This window comes from Pelodiscus sinensis, chromosome 22, assembly GCF_052426305.1.
Source record: "Pelodiscus sinensis isolate ZL-2025 chromosome 22, ASM5242630v1, whole genome shotgun sequence".
Taxonomy (NCBI): domain Eukaryota; kingdom Metazoa; phylum Chordata; order Testudines; family Trionychidae; genus Pelodiscus; species Pelodiscus sinensis.
This window is the reverse complement of record NC_143073.1, coordinates 26563283-26575797: the sequence shown is the minus strand read 5'-3', so window position 1 is coordinate 26575797 and position 12515 is coordinate 26563283.

The window sequence follows — 12515 nt, the reverse complement described above, 5'->3', positions numbered from 1 at the left end:
CACTGGCTGCACAGGGACACACACACACACACACACACCGAGCACTGGGTGCACAGGGACACACACACACACCGAGCCCAGGGTGCACAGGGACACACACACATACACACCGAGCACTAGGTGCACAGGGACACACACACACACCGAGCACTGGGTGCACAGGGACACACACACACACACACACACGAAGCACTGGGTGCATAGGGACACACACACACACACACACCGAGCCCAGGGTGCACAGGGACACACACACACACACACACACACACACACACCGAGCACTGGGTGCACAGGGACACACACACACACACCGAGCACTGGGTGCACAGGGACACACACACACACACACTGAGCCCAGGGTGCACAGGGACACACACACACACACACACACAGCACTGGGTGCACAGGGACACACACACACACACACCACCGGGAGACGAGCTGGTGAAATGTGGGGGCAGAACGGGGTGGGAGGAGGAGCAGAGCCGGCTGGGAGAGGGGCCGCGGGGCGTAAGGGGGGTCCCGGGCGGAGGCACTGGGACTGGTGGAGGAGGCAGGACGGGACCCGGCGGGGGGGAGTCCAGCGGCCCCTGGGCCCTGCGGGTTTGGGGTCGCGGTGGCGGGAGGCGACCGGGGGACGTGGGAGCTGTGGTTGACAGACGCGGGCAGGGGCTGCCGGGCGCAGGGGGCGCGGTGCGGGGGCCCCAGGCCTTGGCGAGCTGGCTGGGGGGTGACCTAACCCAGCGTGCTGAGCCGGGAAGGAGACGCCCCCACAGCTGCCTCTCCCTAGACACCCGGAGGCCCCTCCCTGCACCGGTGGGAGGAGGGCCCCGCGAGCGGGGTGGCCTTTCCACGGCCAAAGGGCCACGCAGGGTTAACACCGTGCCCAGGGACAGCGCCAGCGGCTCAGCACCTACCAGACACCGTCTGTCCTCCCCGCGGGACGGGCCCTGATTCACGGGAGGGGAAACTGAGGCAGGACCAGTGCTCCACAGGGGAACAGCGCAGGAGCTGGGGCGAGAACCCAGGCGCCCTGCCCCCACCGACCTGCTCTTGCCAGGCCTGTAAGAAGCACACGGGCCCTTTTCCGGGGGGGCAACAGGCGCGTTTATTGAAAATGCCACAGGAAAAGCAGCAGCAGCCGGTCGCTCCCCGTCTGCCGTGGCTGGAGCCAGGCCAGTGGCCGGCTGGACGGAGCACGCGGGGGAGCTGGGCCCTGCCGGTCCGGATCCGACACCCCGAGGTGCCGCCGGGCTGGGCCTGTTCTGTGGCCAAACACCCCACGTCTGGGGTTTGCTGCGTCACGCGGCCAGCGCTAACCCCTCAGCGGCGCTGCTCTCGGAGCGTCCCACAGATCCCCTCTGCTGGCTACTGCCGGGCTGCCCCGCGCGTCTGGCTGTGACTCACTCTTGGGGGCCCCTGCCTGCCTCCAGGGCTCCCCCTTCATTCAGCATCGGGCACCAGGGATGTCTCCACGTTTCTCACTTCTCCATCTGGGCACTGGTGCCACTTTCCCACGGACTCCCAACGCCCCCCACCCCGAACAGCTCACGGGTCCCAGGCGGGATCCTGGGCCAGCAAGGGCCCCGGCCTCTGACACGGGGGAGTTTGCGATGCCGGCAGGAGGCACGACTTGGTCTGCAACGCTGCCAAGCGGCAAGACCGGCCGGTGACACCACCCAGAGCCCCGGGCGAAGGAGCCGCAGACCTGCCTGCTCATCAGGAAGGGCGGCTGGCGAGGGAAACAGTCTGTGATGGCGCGTTGGGGTCCCCCGTCTCCTGCACCCTGAAATGGCACAAACAGACTGCACCAGCCGGTGTAATGGAGGTTGTTTATTGCCTCTCCAGGATACAGCACAGCCCAGATGTAATCTGGTCGCAGAGCTGGGCTAGGATGCCTCAGACCCCTTGAGATGGGGGGAGACTGGGCCCCTAAACTCCAGCCCCTCTCCCTAGGCTGTCTCCTCCATGCTCACAGCCAACAACTCACTAACCCTCTTCCAGCCCTGCCCCCCAGCCAGGGCAGCATTCCCCCTTCCTTTGTTCCTCTCCATGGGGGGTGTCTGGCCCTACTCGTTTGCATAGTGACTCATCCTGTTTTGCTGGGTCGTGGTACCCATGGCAGCCAGTGGGGGTTACCCCAGAGCCAGCAGCATAGAAACCAGCCAGGTACCCCCACTACGTCACAGTTCTCCCCCCTCCGAGAGCGAACTGAGCAGGGTCACTCCGCTCGTGACCTAGGGAAGTTCGGGTCCTCTGCGTGGGAACCCGCCCTGGGGACATGGGTGCTCCCCTTGACTCGGGCCGGCCGTGGCGAGGCCCCACATGAATTGGCTTCCCTCTGTCCACTCGCCACCCTGCTCCAGGGCGACTGGCACAGGCCTGTCCTCGGGGGTCACACCCACCCTTCCGCTGGCCTTGATCTCTGGCCGGGGTCTCTCGGGCCGGGGCCATGAGCCCAGCGAGCCTTCTCTGGACAGCCAGAGCGGCTTCCATCCCCGACGTTCCATCCAGGGAGGTCTTCCCCTCCCATAACTCTCTCAGCAAGCCCAGAGGGTCTATCTGGGGTAGAGACCCCCAAGCCGCTTTCCTACTGTCTTGGGCCTTCCCGCCCCTCTGGCAGGAGTCACAGGACTGGCAGTACCACTGCACGGCTGTAAAGATTCCCAGCCAATAGAAGTGCTGGAGCAGCCTCAGCCGGGTGCTCCGGATCCCCCGGTGGCCCCCAACGGGGACGTCGTGGGCCAAATACAGCAGCTTGAGGCGATACTTTTGGGGGACGACCAGCTGCCGCTGGACCCCCCATGCCCTCACCTTCCTGGGGGGAAGCCATTCCCGGAACAGGAATCCACGCTCCCGCAGGAATCTCTCCTGGCCACTTCTCCCCCGGGGCTGAGCTGCACGGAGGCCAGCCTGGTCCCGCAGCCTCTGCAAGGAGGGGTCTGCCTGCACCTCAGCCTGAAATTCAGCTGCTGAGGCAGGGATCGGGACCTGTTCCCCACCTTTGCCTAGGTCCGGAGTCCCAGCCTGGCTGGACCCCGTGTCCGCTGGGATGGGACCCTGAGGACGCTGCCAGGAGTCCTTCCCTGGACCCACGTTGTCAGCCCCCCGCTGGCTCTGGTTCCGGGTAGTGACTAGAGCCCGCTGGGATTCACGGGGCCACTCCTCTAGGTCATTCCCCATCAGCACCTCGGTGGGCAAGTGCGGGTGCACCCCCACTTCCTTGAGGCCTTCCTTGGCCCCCCATTTCAGATGCACCCTGGCTACAGGCACCTTAAACGGGGACCCATCTATGCCCTTCAGGGTCAGCTGCGCGTGGGGTAGTATCCGCTCCTGGGGCCACTATGTCGGATCGGGCCAGAGTCACCTCCGCCCCCGTGTCCCAGAAGCCCGTCACCTTCCTACCATCCACCTCCAGGGGTATGAGGCACTCGCTCCGCAGGGGCCGTCCTGCCCCCACCCGGTACACGGAGAAATCCGCCTCCCGAGGGTCAGACCTCCCAGGGGAGGTGCACTGAGCATCCTTCCCCTCTCTCTGAGCTGAGGTTTGCCTGCCAGCCCCTGCCTCTGGGGCAGCCTGCCCTTCCTCCCGCCCCAGCCAGTTAACCCTGGAAAGTCCCCGGTCCTGGGACCTGGTGCACTGAGCCCTCTTGTGGCCTTTTTGCCCACAGCGCTGGCAAGTTAGGCTTTGGGCTGTCTCTGTCCAGGCCCTGGCTGGTTCTCTGGGGCACAGACGACCTGTTCCTTGGTCTCGCCCCATAGTTGACTCCCTCCGTCGCTCAGCCGAGATCCGGTCTCTGCGCGGTTCCCTTTCTCTCCGGGACTCCCGTTCACACCCGGACCGGCTCTCCGTGAACTCGTCCGCCAGCCTCCCGGCCTCCTGGGGGTTCTCTGGTCTCCGGTCCTTGAGCCACAGCCTCAGTTTGGGTGGGCACGCTTCATAGAACTGCTCCATCAGGACCAGCTTGAGCAGCTCCTCTGCGGCCTGGGCTCCGACTCCAGACACCCACTTGTGGCAGTATTGCGCCAGGCGGGAGGCCAGATCCACATAGGTCTCCCGTGGCTCCTTCTGCACCCCCCGGAACTTCTTCCTGTACATCTCGGGTGTCAGCCCGAACTTGTGCAGCAGGACCTCCTTGACTCGGTTGTAATCCCCTGGCTGTAGGTCCTCCAGCTGACTGAGCACTCCGGCCGCCTCCTGGTTCAGTGCGAGGATGAGCTCCTGCAGCCAGTCAGCTGGGGAGACCCGTTGCAGTCCACAGGCCCTCTCAAAGGCACTGAGGAACCCGTCTATGTCACCCATGTCCTTCAATTGGGCCACCACGGGCCTCTCCAAGCGTCTGGCAGCCCCGGGACCCTGGGGCCCATCGGCACTTGGCGCAGCCGGGGCCCCGCAGGTTCTCCGCTCTGCCATGGCCAGCTCATGCTGTCGCTGCCTCTCTCGATCTTGGCGCTCCTTCTCTCGATCTTGGCGCTCCTTCTCTCGGTCCTGGCGGTCCCTCTCTCGGTCCTCTGCTTCCAATTCCTTTATCCGCAGCTGGATCTCCAGCCGCCGCAGCTCCGCTGGGCTGGCCCCTGCCCTAGATGGGCTACGGGAGACGCTGTCTCATCTCTCCGGTGGGTTCCAGCGCTCCTCCCCCTCTCTGAGCCTGACACACTCTCGGGGGGGTCTGGCTGCCTCCCCTGGGGACAAGATCCTGGCCCTGTGGCTGGTCATTATCTTCCAGCTGGGCAATCAGCTGGGCCTTGGCTGCTTTCCGCACAGGCAAGCCCCTCTCTCTGCACAGCCCCACCAGCTCTGCCTTCAAGAGTCGGGCGTAGGCCATCTGCCCGCTGGTCCCCTTGGTGCAGACTCACCAGTCTAGTGCTGCAGCGCCCCACGATTCCCAGGAACCGCTCCGCTTTCGGTTTCCAGCCGCCCGGGGCCGATTCCGGGAAAGGAGGCGGGGGAGGGGCAGGGGGAGGGGGCGGGTCTCCGGGGTGTTTAAGGCCGGGCTGGTCACGCCGGGTTTCCCCGCACCGAGGCAGCCGCGGGCAGTGCAGGGGCCATGACACACAGCACAGCGGCCCGGTGCAAGGGCGCCCTGCCCGCTGCTTAGGGGCAGAGCTGAGCCCAGTGCGCGGGGTCCAGGCTCAGATCCAGCCTCTGCCCGACCCCGCCTCAGTTTCCCTCCCCCGCAAATCTCCCCTCGCTGGGTGAAGCACGAGCCCACCTCCAGGTGTGGGGTTCCCCGGTCAGGGTCCATGGCGGGGAGGGGCGGCCGGGAAGCGGGCTTGGGGTGTCAGTCTGGTGGGAGGGGGCTGGGATTGGGGGGTGAAGGAGCTGGGGGGATCGGGTGCAAGAGGGGGCAGGGCAGGAGTGAGGTGGGGGAGGCGGGCGCTGGATGGGGGGGGTGGTCTGTGTGTGCGCGCGCTGCCCCCTGCCGGAGGGACTGGGCCAAGCACACCCCCCCCCCCCCGCCCCGGAGTGGACAGGCCCAGAGCTCTGCGTGTGTTGGGGGGAGGCGTCACAGCACGACCCGTGGGAGGGGCCCTGGGGGGAGCCCCGGCCCACGTGGCAGAGGGACCTGGCCCAGCGGGGAGGGGCAGAGAACAGGTGCCCAGTGGGGGACGCCGTGGGGGGGGGGGGGCTGCCTTCCCTCTCGCGGTGCCGGTGTCCTTCTGGTGATGCCTCCGCGCGGCTTCGTGGGGCTGTGAGCGACCCACTGGCCTCTGCTGCTCTGCGGTTACTCTGTGTGTGTGTGTGTGTGTGTGTCTGTGTGTGTGTGTGTGTGCACCTGTGTGTGTGTCTGTGTGTGTGTGTGTGTGTGTGTGTGCGCGCGCTTGTGTGCACCTCTGTGTGTGTGTGTGTGTTTGTGTGCACCTCTGTGTCTGTGTGTGTGTGTGCATCTGAGTCTGTGTGTCCATCTCTGTCTCTGTGTGTTTGTGTGTGTGTCTCTGTGTGTGTGTGTGTGCGTGTCTGTGTGTGTGTGTGTCTCTGTGTGTCTCTGTGTCTGTGTGTGTGTCTCTGTGTGTGTGTGCGTGTCTGTGTGTGTCTTTGTGTGTCTCTCTCTCTGTGTGTGTGTCTCTGTGTGTGTGTGTGTCTCTGTGTGTCTGTGCATGCGTGGTGCCCAGCAGGGGACGGGGTTTCCGCGGAGGACTCCTGGGGGAGGCCTGTAGGGGTCGGCCACGGCCTGCTGGTCCCCTGAGCTTTGTGGAGGACTCAGCCAGGCGACAGCAGATGACCCCGTGGGCCCAGGAAGCAGGACGAAGGGGGGCGGGTCTCCCTAGAGGGCTGGGACCAGTGGCTGGCTGGGTGAGGTTTTTGGCTGGCTCAGGGGCGGGGGCCTAGCTGCCTTGGGGGGCCAGGCGCTGGCTCTGGGCCCCCTAACTCCAGGTGGGGCTGTGCTGGCTGCTCCTGGCTCCTGTAACAACAAGTCTGTGCGCAATAGACCTTCTCTTCTACCTGCCGCTTGAGAGTCCCCTCAGGCTGTGGGGGTGCAGGGCTCAGGGACCTCCCAGGGAACCCCCAGACTCCGTGACACCGTGTGACTGCCCAAGGGGGGAAAAGGCCTTGGCCCTCTCTTGGCCCTGAGTCTGAGCAGCCCCTGATACGCTGGGCACCTGGGCCAGGACAGGGAGCCCTGGGTCCTACCGTAATACCCCTAATAAACTGCAATCAGAATGTGCAGCACCTTGCACACTGGGCACCTGGGCCAGGACAGGGAGCCCTGGATCCTACCGTAATACCCCTAATAAACTGCAATCAGAATGTGCAGCACCTTGCACACTAGGCACCTGGGCCAGGACGGCCCTTGGAAAAACAGGCTGTGGCCCCTGCTGAAGAACGGGGGGCTGCTGGTGGCCCCCCAGAGCTCCGAGCGCCACAGAGGGCAGTGTCAGAGCCCTGGGGAGCAGTTGCTAGAACAGGCGGCAGCAGAGGGAGGTGCTGGTAGCTGGCGAGCGGCGATCCGCCCTGCTGCACCCTCCCTCCCTCGCCCTTGGCGAGACACAGGGACCTTTGCCCGGCGGGTCTCCGAGCAGCCTTCTACCGCGGGGGGCTGCCAGCGGGGGCAGGGACAGGCTGGGGGTGACTCACTGGAATAACAGGTCCCGCGAGGTGGCTGGACCCGGTGCCTCGGTGGCTGCAGTACAGAGCCCCTGGCTAGCAAGGGGTCGCGCCGCGCCTGCCTCCCTCCATGGAGCGACAGGGCCGGGCGTTAACGTGGTTTATTGGACCAGCGTCTGCCGCCCGCCGGGCCTGTCCGACCAGCTCCCAGACAGGCGCCGACGCCCTTCAGAGAGGCACCTCCCTGTGCCTCCGAGCCCCAGGGCCGGTGGGGAGAGGGTGAACTGCAGCCTGCGGCCCCATTGGGAGTTCCCTAGAGCGGGCTCTGGGGAGCCACGGCCCCTCCCATCTCAGCCAGGGGGACCGGCCCTGTGAGCGCGCCCGAGCCGGTGCCGCGCTGGGACTGGCAGCAGGGGGAGCACGCGTCTCTCGCGGTCACCGTGGTGCTGGCGTCACCCCCCTCCTGCAGGGGCCCTGGTGCTAGGGCGAGTCGCCGGCAGGAAAACACGACAGGGACGGGACCCGCGGACTCTGCCCCCCTCCCGCAAGTGCCCCCTTCTGGCCAGTCAGGGAACCAGCCCCACCTGTACCCCAGCGCCCCCTCCTGGCCAGGGCCAAGTCTTGGAACCAGCCCCACCTGCACCCCAGCGCCCCCTCCTGGCCAGGGCCGAGTCATGGAACCAGCCCCACCTGCACCCCAGCGCCCCCTCCTGGCCAGGGCGGAGTCAGGGAACCAGCCCCACCTGCACCCCAGCGCCCCCTCCTGGCCAGGGCCGAGTCAGGGAACCAGCCCCACCTGCACCCCAGCGCCCCCTCCTGGCCAGGGCCGAGTCAGGGAACCAGTCCCACCTGTACCCCAGCGCCCCCTCCTGGCCAGGGCCAAGTCTTGGAACCAGCCCCACCTGCACCCCAGCGCCCCCTCCTGGCCAGGGCCGAGTCTTGGAACCAGCCCCACCTGCACCCCAGCGCCCCCTCCTGGCCAGGGCCGAGTCAGGGAACCAGCCCCACCTGCACCCCAGCGCCCCCTCCTGGCCAGGGCCGAGTCTTGGAACCAGCCCCACCTGCACCCCAGCGCCCCCTCCTGGCCAGGGCGGAGTCATGGAACCAGTCCCACCTGCACCCCAGCGCCCCCTCCTGGCCAGGGCCGAGTCAGGGAACCAGTCCCACCTGCACCCCAGCGCCTCCTCCTGGCCAGGGCGGAGTCATGGAACCAGTCCCACCTGTACCCCAGCGCCCCCTCCTGGCCAGGGTGGAGTCATGGAACCAGTCCCACCTGCACCCCAGCGCCTCCTCCTGGCCAGGGTGGAGTCATGGAACCAGTCCCACCTGTACCCCAGCGCCCCCTCCTGGCCAGGGCCGAATCAGGGAACCAGTCCCACCTGTACCCCAGCGCCCCCTCCTGGCCAGGGCGGAGTCATGGAACCAGTCCCACCTGTACCCCAGCGCCCCCTCCTGGCCAGGGCGGAGTCATGGAACCAGTCCCACCTGTACCCCAGCGCCCCCTGCTGGGAGGCAGCGATTTCACCCTCTTGGCCTGTTCTGGCCCCAGCTCGGCCTCCCGACAGTTGAGTCACCTTCCGGGAGTGTCCTGCTGCCAGGTGTAGGCCCTTCCCCAGGGCCTGGCCAGGGCACCAGGGCCCAGCCCAGGAATCCTCCACAAAGCCCCCACGTGCCGCCCTGTTCCCTTAGCAACACTGCCCGCGGTTCCCACAGTCCCAGCACCTCACCCTTAGCCCAGGGCTCCTCCCTGGTCCCGCCCAGCCACCAGCTCTTCCTCCTCCCAGTCCCCCCCAGCACAGAGCTCTCCATGGTGCTGCAGTGCCCTGTGGCCAGCCGGGAGCCCTGGCCCTCCTCTGGCTCCAGCAAGGAACTGCCTACCTCTGGGACTGCAGCTCCTTTTTATAGGGCCCTCCTTGTCCCTGATTGGCTGCTTCCCCTGCAGCCACTCTAGCCTGCTTGAAGGACCTCTCCACTGCTCCTTCCCTGGGACGAGTGTGGCAGGACCCCAAGGACTCCAGCCGGGGCTTCTGGGCCTAGTTCAGCCCATCAGCTGTCCAGGCTCCAATTTAAGCGGCTTCTCCTGTCCTCTGAGGCCAAGGGGAACAATTTTCCTCTCTCCTCCTTGCAACACCCCTTCAGATACTTGACCGCTGCTCTCACGCCCCCTCTCAGGCTACGTGTAGACTGCAGGCGTCTTGCGCTAGAAGCTTTTATCGGAAGAGATCTTCCGCAAAACCGTCTGGCGCCAGAGCGCGTCCACACACAAAAGCGCATGGAAAAAACGAGGTGCTTTTGCGCAAGAGACTGTCCAGACTCCTCGGACGCTCCCTCGCTTGAAAGGTCTCCCAGAACCAGTTCAGGCTGGGCTTTAGGTCACCAGTTGCTTCCGAGGGCTGTTGCCAGAGCCCTGCAGAGACATGCGCTTAAAGGGACCCCCCTGGACAGCCGTTTCTCTGCGTCTGCTGCATGCTTGCTACCTCTTCGAGGGACAGCAAAGCTCTCATCCTAGCTGCTGTGGCTGCCCTGGGGTTTGTGGATGCCACAGCTTTTTCCTTTGTGCCAGGGAGCCGGAGCTGCCCCGGGGCATGCGATGGCCCCAGCACTTTGTGTCGGCTGCCTTCCTGGTCCTGCACGACCTGGACCCTGAGCTCCTTCTGGGGCCCCTCTCCGTGGCTGCCGCTTCGCTCTGGCAACCGCGCCCCACTGGGGAGAGGCTGGACACCAGTTCTGACTAGTGGGACTGTCACAAGAGGGCGCTGCTGCTGCTCCGGTGATCAAGCCAAGCAAACAGCGCTCCTAACTGTATTGGAACCGGCTCACAGGACAAGAGAGCCACCAGGCAGGGAATGTCCCACGGTTGTGAGGAACAGTCATTGAATCGTAGCTGTCACGAGCGGCAGAACATAGGTGCCTTCTCTGTCCCAGCTGGAGCCCATGCTGGCGTCATCCCAGCCGGGCTGGTATTTTTAGTCCCCGGCTGAATCCCAGAACGCGGTGCAGGCTACGGGAAGAGAAGGATTCCACGGGAGGCAAAGTAAGTGGCCGTGTGTTTCCTTAACTTCCCCGTTGCCGAGTGCACCGCGCTGTAGCCAGAGACATGAACTTTCGTCCAGTTGGTTGTGTCCAGCGAAACTGGCCTTTCCCAGTAACACTCTGCTCCTTGCACAGTTATACATTGGAACCTGTTTCCACAGGCAGCTGGACACTGGATTAACTGGCAAAGCGCATCCTGGCTCATACCAAGAGCAGGCACCAAAGACCACAGCCGGACGGGGGGATGGTGGTTGGGGGTCAGTACAACGCTCCAGGGATGCTGGAGGAGGCAGGGCTGAGGGTCTGGGCCACAGACCCCGCCCCTTCCCCTTCTCTTCCACCTGTGGCCCCACACCCTGGTCAGACCAGGAGCTGGTGGAGCCCGGATGAAAAGCTCCATAGAACCAGGGGCAGGGACATGGCAGGGGGCTGCTTGGGGCCAGGGGGCTCCCCAGCTCTGCTGCAGCTTGGCCCAGGTGGGGCCACCAGGGAAAGAGGAGGGGGAACCTCAGGGGTGGGGCTCTGCCCCCCAACTTTTGGAAAGGGCCTGTCACCTCTGCAACAAACCAGCCCTTGCACGACTCTGCTGTCAGTCCTACGGGCCGGGCCACGTGCACTGCTGGGTGCCTGTGCGGGACGCAGCACGACACCCACATCTCTCCCCCACCTCGACGGACACCCCAAAGGAGAACCAGCTCTGGCCGTGGGCCCCTCCCAGGAGGCTCACCGAGCAGACGGCCGACGACGCAGCCGGGCAGGGAGAACATGCCCCCCCACTCCATGTCTGAGCAGTAACTTTCCTCGCACGTGGGCTGGGGGGAAATACTGAAGACAGTGACATTGGCTCCTGGCCTCATTCCTGCTCCACCCGCCAGGCTGTGGGCCCCAGTATTTGGGCTGAACCAGACACACTTAGTGCAAGGCGATAGAAATGGAGCCGTGTTAGTCTGGGGTAGCTGAAGCAAAATGCAGGACAATGTAGCACTTTAAAGACTAACAAGATGGTTTATTGTTAGTCTTTAAAGTGCTACATTGTCCTGCATTTTGTTAGTGCAAGGCAGCAGATTGAACGGCTCCACTGGGCTCTTGGTCTGCAGGCTCTGAAATCCGGCGTGATGCACGAGTCGCTTGAGACACATACACCAACCCGCCTTAGGTCACAGACCTGTGCATTGCATGCACATACGCACGCTCTCCCTAATGTATGGATTGGTGCACGGACCGGCCCAGTGCATCCCCAGTGCAGGGATCGGCCCAGTGCATCCCCAGTGCATCACACCCAGCGCCTCCTAGTGCACGGACCGGCCCAGTGCACCCCCAGTGCATCGCACCCAGCGCCTCCTAGTGCACGGACCGGCCCAGTGCATCCCCAGTGCATCACACCCAGCGCCTCCTAGTACACGGACTGGCCCAGTGCACCCCCAGTGCATCACACCCAGCGCTCCTAGTGCAGGGACCGGCCCAGTGCATCACACCCAGCGCCTCCTAGTGCACAGATCGGCCCAGTGCACCCCCAGTGCATCGCACCCAGCGCCTCCTAGTGCACGGACCGGCCCAGTGCATCCCCAGTGCATCACACCCAGGGCCTCCTAGTGCACGGACCGGCCCAGTGCATCCCCAGTGCATCACACCCAGCGCCTCCTAGTGCACGGACCGGCCCAGGGCACCCCCAGTGCATCACACCCAGCGCCTCCTAGTGCACGGACCGGCCCAGTGCATCCCCAGTGCATCGCACCCAGCGCCTCCTAGTGCACGGACCGGCTCAGTGCACCCCCAGTGCATTGCACCCAGCGCCTCCTAGTGCACGGACCGGCTCAGTGCATCCCCAGTGCATCACACCCAGCGCCTCCTAGTGCACAGACCGGCTCAGTGCACCCCCAGTGCATTGCACCCAGCGCCTCCTAGTGCACGGACCGGCTCAGTGCATCCCCAGTGCATCACACCCAGCGCCTCCTAGTACACGGACCGGCTCAGTGCATCCCCAGTGCATCGCACCCAGCGCCTCCTAGTGCACGGACCGGCTCAGTGCACCCCCAGTGCATCACACCCAGCGCCTCCTAGTGCACAGACCGGCTCAGTGCACCCCCAGTGCATTGCACCCAGCGCCTCCTAGTGCACGGACCGGCTCAGTGCACCCCCAATGCATCGCACCCAGTGTCCCCTAGCGGACCATACCAAGTATCAGCCCAGCTGGAGGGAATAATGAAAACAAACATTATTCTCCCCCACAGCAATGGGGAAAAAAAAGGTACTCTCCGATGCGCATGCGCAGAACCCTCCATCGGAACCAAGTCGATTCCCGCTCCGCCCTCTCCCCTGGACGCAGGCGCGTCGGCTCAAGAGTGGCTTCGCGTGCGCAAAACCCCTCGGCTCGCTACATTACTACGCATGCGCTACGCCTTGAGCCTAGAACGCAAACGTTAATAGGCGG